Source organism: Haliotis rufescens, unplaced genomic scaffold (genome assembly GCF_023055435.1).
Source record: "Haliotis rufescens isolate VD_foot unplaced genomic scaffold, xgHalRufe1.0.p SCAF_2, whole genome shotgun sequence".
Taxonomy (NCBI): Eukaryota; Metazoa; Mollusca; class Gastropoda; order Lepetellida; family Haliotidae; genus Haliotis; species Haliotis rufescens.
In genome coordinates, this window is record NW_025963890.1 from 50,030,208 (window position 1) to 50,041,118 (window position 10,911).

The following is a 10,911-nucleotide window of genomic DNA, read 5'->3' on the forward strand; positions in this document are numbered from 1 at the left end:
GAGTGAGTGAGTGAGTGAGTGAGTGAGTGAGTGAGTGAGTGGGTGAGTGAGTGAGCGGGTGGGTTGGTGGATGGGCGGGTGGGCGAGTGAGCGAGTGAGCGAGTGAGCGAGTGAGCGTGAGTGAGTGAGTGAGTGAGTGAGTGAGTGAGTGAGTGAGTGAGTGAGTGAGTGAGTGAGTGAGTGAGTGAGTGTAGTTGTATGCCGCTTTTAGCAATATTCCAGCAATATCACGGCGGGGGACACCAGAAATGGGCCTCACACACTGTACCCATGTCGGGAATCGAACCCGGGTCTTCGGCGTGACGAGCGAACGCTTCAACCACTAGGCTACCCGACCGCCCCCCGAGGTGACATTGACTGCAGCATATTGCAAATACTTAAAACACGCGGCACGGCAGTAGTTCAGTACTCGCTTATGTCCTGGACTGGGTTCTGGGGGCATTGTTTTACGCCGGTTTTAGATCTATCATGGCGGGGAACATCAGAAATGAGCTTCACGTATTTTAGCTAGAAAAGAAATTTTAAACAATATTTATCAACAATTTTATGTTTTAAACGTACTTTCCATGAAGCTTAGGAAACGGACCGAAAATATCTCTTGCTGGCGTGTAGGACTTTGAAAAGATATTCTTAAAAGCATTGGTATAATCTGCGACTATGTAGCCTGGCGGAGGAACGTCTCTTAAAGTGCTAAAAGTCCTGTAAGTAAATATTAGATTGAATTTTTTAAATCGATCTCCCAGGGGTAAATCTCCAGGGCAGATCTCTTGCACAAAAACTCTTGATCTTGAAATATGTCTGACATGTGTATTCTGAGCGAGTGTGAAAACCCGTCCGGAAACTATCCCTTATATCACAAGAAGATAAATGTGTTTTCCGAGTGAGTGGCTATGTACAACGCGGCTTGGTTCAGGGATTTCAGCTTGAAGTACGAGTGATGCAGGTCATAGACGTGTACCAGAGGGATGACACACTGGCGGTTGAATGAAAGAGTTTCCGGAAACACAGATCTCAGATGTGGCTTCATTTGGGTTCTTACCCCATGTCATGTAATTTGCATATGAAAATGGCGAGTAACCGTTACATTCCTAACATACCACTTCTATACAACCATTACATCCCCAACATACCGCTCCTATATAATGATTACATCCCGCTTCTATATAAACATTACATCCCCAACATCCCGCTTCTATATAACGATTACATCCCGCTTCTATATAATCATTACATCCCTAACATACAGCTTCTATATAAATATTACACCCCTAACACACAGCTTCTATATAACCATCACATCCCCAACATGCAGCTTCTATATAACCGTTACATCCCTAACATACAGCTTCTATATGACCGTTACATCCCTAACATACAGCTTTTATATAAATATTACATTCCTAACATACAGCTTCTATATAAATATTACATCCCCAACATACAGCTTCTATATAAATATTACATCCCAAACATGCAGCTTCTATATAACCATCACATCCCAAACATGCAGCTTCTGTATAAATATTACATCCCTAACACACAGCTTCTATATAACGATCACATCCCCAACATACAGCTTCTATGTAACCGTTACATCCCCAACATACAGCTTCTATGTAACCATTACATCCCCTACATACAGCTTCTACGTAACCATTACATCCCTATCATACCGCTTCTATATAACCGTTACATTCCGCTTCTATATCACCAGGTGGGTTGGTGGATGGGCGGGTGGGCGAGTGAGCGAGTGAGCGAGTGAGCGAGTGAGCGTGAGTGAGTGAGTGAGTGAGTGAGTGAGTGAGTGAGTGAGTGAGTGTAGTTGTATGCCGCTTTTAGCAATATTCCAGCAATATCACGGCGGGGGACACCAGAAATGGGCCTCACACACTGTACCCATGTCGGGAATCGAACCCGGGTCTTCGGCGTGACGAGCGAACGCTTTAACCACTAGGCTACCCGACCGCCCCCCGAGGTGACATTGACTGCAGCATATTGCAAATACTTAAAACACGCGGCACGGCAGCAGTTCAGTACTCGCTTATGTCCTGGACTGGGTGCTGGGTGTACCTCTTTGGTGAAACCTACAGGTACGCCTATGGTGCTGACAAACCTGGAAACATAATCAGGGGGCAGATCTGGGATTCGAACCCACAATTGTGTTTTTTAGGTGGAGGTGAACTGACACTTATGTTGTTCCTGTGAAACCGGGGTAGAATAGGTCATCAGCAACCCATGCTTACCGTACAAGGCGACTATGCTTTTTGTAAAAGTCGACTAACGGGATCGTGTGGTCAGGCTCGCTGACTTGGTTGATACATGTCATCGTATCCTAATTGCGTGGATCGATGCTCATGATGTCAATCACTGGATTGTCTGGTCCAGACTCGATTATTTTACAGACCGCCGTCATATAGCTGGAATATTGCTGCGTGCGGCGCTAAACAACAAACAAACAAACAAAGATAATTCAAGACGTCACAGATCACGTGCTGTTCTGGAGTGCTTACGTCAGAATCTCACTGAGACACTTCTTTAGCGAGCAAGACGTCCGGATCTTCCAGAAGAACAATTGTGTGATGAATACCCTAAAGGCAGTGATGTTCCTAATCCCCTCAATATGTTAAAACAAATATAATAACACATTGTTGGTCTATACACGTATATTCAATTTATTTGAAGTCTTTCTACAAAAGGCAACATGTAGATATAAATAGCAGTAGCAACAGCATAAACAATAGCGGAAAACAATCTCTTGCATTACAACCAGGATACGAAGACAACAATGTGGTTTGATAGACATTCGTGTATCATGGATGCCATATATAAATTCTGTTTGTGAAACAATAATGGCGGGTTAGGTTACTCCAGGGTATAAATTACTTGCTACGTTAGAGGCGACTAATGGGATCGGGTGGTCAGAGTCGCTGACTCGGTTGATGCCTGTCATCGTATCCCAATTGCGTGGATCGATGTTCATGATGTCAATCACTGGATTGTCTGGTCCAGACTCCATTATTTACAGACCGCCGTCATGTGGCTGGAATATTGCTTTGTGCGGCATTAGACAACAAACTTGCTAAGTACTGACAGGGATATAGCACGTCATGATAGAGCACTAAATGTCTAAAGTCTGATTATCAAACCCGCGGTATCTTTGAAGTAAGCGGTAAGAGAAGTCTCTTTTCATTCTGAAGAAATCTGACACAAGGGAAGCAACTCATGGTCATGCTGCCCATAACTGCACGGATAACACTGGTCAACTCCAAAATACATGTCCTTCCCGTTTATAAACCAGACTATACCTGTGTCTTACATAGGAAATACTGTCATCTGGAATACAATGGTAGATCTTGGTGCTGTTCACATTAACTTAGGAATGGTTTCCACTGAAATGTCGTCCATTTTCTGTGAAAATCTTATCCCTGAAAACAAAAAAACACATCTAAAAACAACACTTTCGTTAAATATATGTCCATTACTCGGTGCTAGGTGTAAACAGCTTCAAGTATTGGTTGATTGCCACTAAGGGAGACAATTGATGAGACGAACTAGAGTCACATACACAATACGGCGCTTGAGTTTGTGAGGAGGCCAACTGCTGTGGGTGAAAGAAGCCTTGCCTTGTAAGTGAATGAGTATGGTTTTCAGCCACTTTTATCAATTTACCAGCAGTATCACGTCGGGGCGCCAGAAATGAGCTTCACACATTGTACCGATGTGGGGAATCGAACACTGGCGTGACGAGCGAACGCTTTTATCACTATGCTACACACGAAGCAGTCAGCATAGATTTGGTATGAATGTTTCCCTTCAAAATGTCAAACGTCAGAATAAATAGTCTCGAAGCATATAAAAGGTAAATAAGTGATGAAAGCTTTTTGGATCAGTGGAAACTATATGGAAAACCAGTGATGACTTCAGGCGTTCATGAAATGGATCAGCATGTTCTGCTTTGCCGCCACTCGCACGATTTTCATAAAAGAGAAGGTTTTGTTTGTTGCCTAACGCCGCTTGTCGTGATTAGGCAGGTGGCCAGAGGGATGACGAACTGGCGGTTGAATGAAAGAGTTTCCGGAAACACAGATCTCAGATGTGGCTTCATTTGGGTTCTTACCCCATGTCATGTAATTTGCATATGAAAATGGCGAATATCCGTTACATATCAATCTTCAGAGGTTCAGGTCAAATTATCAAAAGCAAATGCCATCTGAAGTTTACTGAGAACAAAATATGCTAAATGCTCAACTTCCTCATTGCTAGTATCTTCGTAAGCTTTAAGTGTAGGACAGGAAAAAGGCACCCGTCATGGGCACCAATTGTGGTGAATCGAAATGTCTGCTCAGGTGAACAAGGTCAAAACATTTAATTTGGCTAAGGTTCCGGTATATGAATGATCTGGTATCGTTCAATAACAATTACATGATTTACCCACCTGAACTTCAAAGAAAGGAGTGAGTGAGTGAGGTTTAAAGCCGCTTGTAACAATATTCCAGCAATGTCAGGTCGGTTGGCACGGATAAATTGACTTAACAGATAGTACATATGTAGAGAATAGAACCAGGGTCTTCGGAGTGACGCGCAAACGTTTTAACCTCCAGGCTACCCCTCCGCCCTACAACATTTAAGGCCTCATTCAAACCATTTTATGGTACACATGTGGAGGTCATTTCCAAATTTGACGCATAAGTGACAAAAATGATGTGATATGGGTGTCATCGGTAGAGCAGGATACGCTAACGAACATCAGCAACCTATCCTTGTCCTAAGAGGCGACTATGCTTGTGGTACCAGGCGACTAACGGGATCGGATGGTCAGGCTCGCTGACTTGGTTGATATATGTCATCGTATCCCAATTGCGTAGATCGATGCTCATATCAATTACTGGATTGTCTGGTACAGACTCGATTATTTACAGAGCACCGTCATATGGCTGAAATATTGTTGAGTGCAGCAATAAACAACAAACAAACAAACAAACAAAGTAACCCCCACACTCAAACATTAGTGTCCTGAGAACTCCGAGTTAGAGATGAAACAGGAAGACGTGAAATTGGCCAGCTGAAATTATTTTCCTACCATGGGACATTTTAAACAAACGCAATATTTTGATGTCCATGCAACATGAGTGAGTGAGTATGGTTTTACGCCGCTTTTAGCAACGGCGGGGGACACCAGAAATGGGCTTCAAACATTGTACCCATGTCGGGAATCGACCCCGGGTCTTCGGCGTGACGAGCTAACGCTTACACTACTAGGCTTCCTGACAGCCCCACCCGTGCAACATGAATTCACCATAACAGTGTCATCAAAAATGTGTGAAGCCCATTTCTGGTGTCCCCCGCCGTGATATTGCTGGAATATTGCTAAAAGCGGCGTAAAATCAAACTCACTCACTCACAATCGAAAGACCTTTTATTTTTCAGTGGTTAAGATCCAAATATTTCGGCCTTAAAGTCAATGCATGTAATCGAAAAAAAAGAGAAACAATAGCTTTCATCTCCAGTTTATTACTGCTACTCATAAATTAAATTGAGTGAGTGAGTGAGTGATTTGGGTTTAACGCCGCTTTTAACACTATTTCAGTTATAGCACGGCGTGTCAGCTTAATGTGGGAGGAAAGCCCGAAGTGATGCAGGTCTCAGACGTTTACCACTTCGGTGAAACCCACGAGCACGGGTATGGTGCTGACAAACCTAGAAACATAATCGGGGCGAACCGGGATTCGAACCCGCGGTCATAGGTTTCTGGCGTGCCCAAGCGACGCAATGATAAATTAAAACCAAACTCGTAGTTCATGCCATCACGGAAGTACGATTGCGAAACGATACGGGCTGATAATTGATTGTTTGGTTTTTTTGGGTTTTTTTTGGTTAAAACAAAGATCTTTATACGTATTATTTACCATTTCTTACGAACAGAGATGACAAAATCTCAGGTGTGTTGTTTTCATTTCACCTAATTGTTTTTTTTGTCAAAAGTCATATTTTGTCTAAATCTGGGTTTTTTGTCGGTCGATCTCAAAACCATTTAAACAAATATATGGCTTACCTGCTACTACGATTATTATTGTTTTTAGGATAAGCTTTTCAGAACAAACGTCGGATATAAATACAGATTACATAAGGAATAAATGAGTGAGTTAGTAAGTTTCTGTATATATATTATATCACGGCATGTTAGTTTAATGAGTGAGTGAGTATGGTTTTACGCCGCTTTTAGCAATATTCCAGCAATATCACGGCGGGGGACACCATAAAAGGGCTTCACACACTCTACCCATGTAGGGAATCGAACCCGGGTCTTCGTCGTGACGAGCGAACGCTTTAACCACTAGGCTACCCAACCGCCCCCTGTTAGTTTAATGTTAGAGGGACGTCCGAAGGGATACAGGCCTCAGGTACATACCACTTTTGCGAAACTCTTTAGGAACCAAGAATCATAATTAGGGCGAATCTGGGATTCGAACCCACGATCTTAAATTTCACCTCCACACAGCGAATCGAACGGGGTCGACGACAGGGATACAAGTTCCCTCCCTCGCTGTTTCAAATTTAGCGTGTGAGGTATGTAAGGCATCGTTCTCAAACACCTGGTGTTATATGTAAAACAGGGAATTAATTGTTATCAGTATTGTTCATATACTTTTAAGTACTTTTAAATATTTTATTGTAGATTTAATTTGTTTGTCACTTTTATAAAGACATGATAATTTGTTGCTGATGTGTTGATGCCTCGCATCAAAGTTCTTTTTTCTTTTCTTTTTTGTAGTTTTTGTGTGTGGGGGTCTGTGTTGTTTTTTGTTGTTTTTATGAAAGGGTCAAAATTCGTGTTTTGTTGCAAAGCGGAAAAAGGAAGAATGCTTCCAAAGTCAAAATCGAATTGAAAATCTGAAAATAGATAGGGAAGGAAATATGGCCCAAATGAGCGAACAACAAAGAGAGAGATTAAACTACTGTATTCAAATGTGAACAGGGAACCATCATATTCAACAACCCGGCACATAATTAATTATTATCTGTATTCACAGAATTATATGACAATTCTAGAGAAGTAATGCTATGTTAATTACGACTAATAACCAGTTATGAGGCAGTAAAAGTGTATGGAATAATAAAAACGACTATGTTTTAATGTTATTATAATATAATGTTTTATTAAGAAGATTAAGAAGATCCGACTGATGATACCCGTTTCTGTAACTTGATTGTAAATTGAGGTCCCTTTAGGTTACTTGTGAAACCTTCCGGTATTGTGACTGATTTTCACAAAGAGAGGCAACTGTTGTGACGTCTTAATAAATGAGTGAACCTTCAGCGATATTAAAAGCTGACAAGGCCGTAAGCAGACACACATTGTGTGTAGCTACATAAGGTGCGGGTTACAATGAGACACACATTGTGTGTAGCTACATAAGATGCGGGTTCAGATGAGACACCGTCAACTAGGACACACATTGTGTGTAGTTACAGAGGGTGCGAGTGACGATGAGACACCGTCAACTAGGACACACATTGTGTGTAGCTACATAGGGTGCGAGTGACGATGAGACACCGTCATCTAGGACACACTTTGTGTGTAGCTACATAAGGCGCGGGCTACGATGAGACACCGTCAACTAGGACACACATTGTGTGTAGCTACAGAGGGTGCGAGTGACGATGAGACACCGTCAACCAGGACACACATTGTGTGTAGCTACATAAGGCGCGGGTTACGATGAGACACTGTCAGCTAGGACACACATTGTGTGTAGCTACATAAGGCGCGGGTTACGATGAGACACCATCAACCAGGACACACATTGTGTGTAGCTACATAAGGCGCGGGCTACGATGGGCACCATCAACCAGGACAAACATTGTGTGTAGCTACATAAGGCGCTGGTTACGATGAGACACCGTCAACTAGGACACACATTGTGTGTAGCTACATAAGGGGCGGGCTACGATGGGCACCATCAACCAGGATACACATTGTGTGTAGCTACATAAGGCGCGGGTTACGATGAGACATCGTCAACTAGGACACACATTGTGTGTAGCTACATAAGGCGCGGGTTACGATGAGACACCGTCAACCAGGACACACATTGTGTGTAGCTACATAAGGCGCGGGCTACGATGGGACACCGTCAACCAGAACACATTGTGTGTAGCTACATAAGGCGCGGGTTACGATGAGACACCATCAACCAGGACACACATTGTGTGTAGCTACATAAGGCGCGGACTACGATGAAACACCTTCAACCAGGACACACATTGTGTGTAGCTACATAAGGCGCGGGTTACGATGAGACACCGTCAACCAGGACACACATTGTGTGTAGCTACATAAGGCGCGGGTTACGATGAGACACCATCAACCAGGACACACATTGTGTGTAGCTACATAAGGCGCGGGCTACGATGGGCACCATCAACCAGGACAAACATTGTGTGTAGCTACATAAGGCGCTGGTTACGATGAGACACCGTCAACTAGGACACACATTGTGTGTAGCTACATAAGGGGCGGGCTACGATGGACACCATCAACCAGGATACACATTGTGTGTAGCTACATAAGGCGCGGGTTACGATGAGACATCGTCAACTAGGACACACATTGTGTGTAGCTACATAAGGCACGGACTACGATGAAACACCTTAAACCAGGACACACATGTGTAGCTACATAAGGCGCGGGTTACGATGAGACACCGTCAACCAGGACACACATTGTGTGTAGCTACATAAGGCGCGGGCTACGAGGGCCACCATCAACCAGGACACACTTTCTGACAACCCGATCCTCAGCTTTCGGCTCTCACTACAAACATGAGATAAAGGGAACCTTTTCTGCCACTGAATCCCTTTGCAATGGTAATCGGTTTCTAAAGTCTTTGACACCTTCGTTACAGGGAAGTAGCTCATTTCATGCCCAATAAAGGATGCACTCTCAGCAACATAAAAGATGTGAAAACCTTTACAACACAAACTTCTGTTCGTTAAACTAATGCATGGTCACTATTTCCGCATCATAATGCTGTCAAATGCAGAAGGGGAAACTATTATTACCGCTAAATGTTGTATTTTGGACAAAGATGACTAGTCCTCGGGGATGTATGCACGGAAGGTGAAACGCTGGCTCTGTTACAGATGAAGCAGCCACAAGGTACTCGTAGTTCACGTCTCTAGTGCTGAAGCTGATGAAGGTAGTGCTCCATCTTTGTTTCATACATGGATATTTTCTCATGGCTTTATGATATCGTCACGTTAGCAATTCATATACTCGTAAACCCGTGAAAGGTCTTCAGCAACCCATGCTTGCCGTAAAAGGCGACTATGCTTGTCGACTAACGGGATCGGGTGGTCAGGCTCGCTGACTTGGTTGATGCATGTCATCGTATCCCAATTACGCGGATCGATGCTCATGATGTCAATCGTTGGATTGTCTGGTCCAGATTCGATTTATTACAGACCGACATCATATAGCTGGAATATTGTTGAGTGTGGCGTTAAACAACAAACAATCAAACATAAACACGTGCTTGTGACAAGTCGGTGTCAATAGCCTCTGCTTTCAGCATGAAACAACAGAAGCCAAATGATTTTTCTCGATTTGAGATATGCCACCGTCTGAACATATGCTGTCAAGGTGGTGACAGACAGTGTCAATGCCGACATACTTCATTATGTCCAAGATTATTGCACTTATATAGCGTGCATGCACGTGTGTGTGTTTGTGGCTGCTTGTACTAGTTCGGACTGGTGCCGATTTATAGTGCTAGCCCACTGAGATATCATGCCACAGTTTAACATGAATATCCCACTCAGACACAGTATACTGACTCCCGAGTCGACAGTCCTTGTTTTAGCCAAGTACATCTTTTAACACCTTTTGATATAACGCGGCCGGGTGTTGCTTTAAGTGTTTAAGGGGTCGCCTTCTGCCTCAGATATTTCTTTTGACATGTCCTTCTATGGGACTCATGTTGTGTTTCTTTGTTGTTTAACGCCACACGCCAATATTCCAGCTATATGACGGCGGTCTGTAAATAATCGAGTCTGTAGCAGACAATCCAGTGATTGACATCATGAGGATCGATCCACGCAGTTGGGATACGATGACATGCATCAACCAAATCAGTATACTTACTCCGATCCGACAGTCCTTGTTTTAGCCCCTTAATGCCGAACGCTCGAAATGGTAACAACAAGTACCATCTTAAAACGTCTTTTGGTATGACACGGCTGAGGATCGAGCCCCGTACCTTCCGCTCTCCTGGCGGACGCTCTACCACTAGACCACGGAGGTGGTCACTTCATAAACATAGACGCGAGTCTTATTGAAGGAAAACTGCGGGTAACAGGTTGTCGTTGGTTTTATGAGAATAAAACTACTGCGGAGTACAATAGAAATTCAGAAAGTGTATCCATATTATAACGTCGTTCCCCAAAGCAGACGGACAAAACTCAGATAAACATGAATAAACGGTTGTATCTAAATCTTATAGTTCACGCTAAAAATATTTTAAATGTTGCCTTGTTGCTCGCACTTAACGAGAATATGCATTTTATAACTAATTACATAATGCTCGGAAATCCTAGCCGGGGTAGCTCTATAGTGATGATATGTGCTACACGCGTTTGTATGAGGCGGAAGGATATTTGAATTTTCCTTGTATGACTAACCCATTTCTGTTCCCTGCTTAACATTGGGATGTTTGAATGCTTTGCTGTGGTTAATACTTGTATCATTGCAATGACGTGTACGTGCTATGGTAAAGGTACTTCCTTGTTTGAGTAGCCCCTCGGTAGAGTGTTCGCTCGTCAAGCCGGCCAGGGTTCGATCCCCATACGAGGGCTCGTCAAAAAGTTAAACAAACTTTATTATGGGCCATAACCAAGGTGCGCTAGTTAATG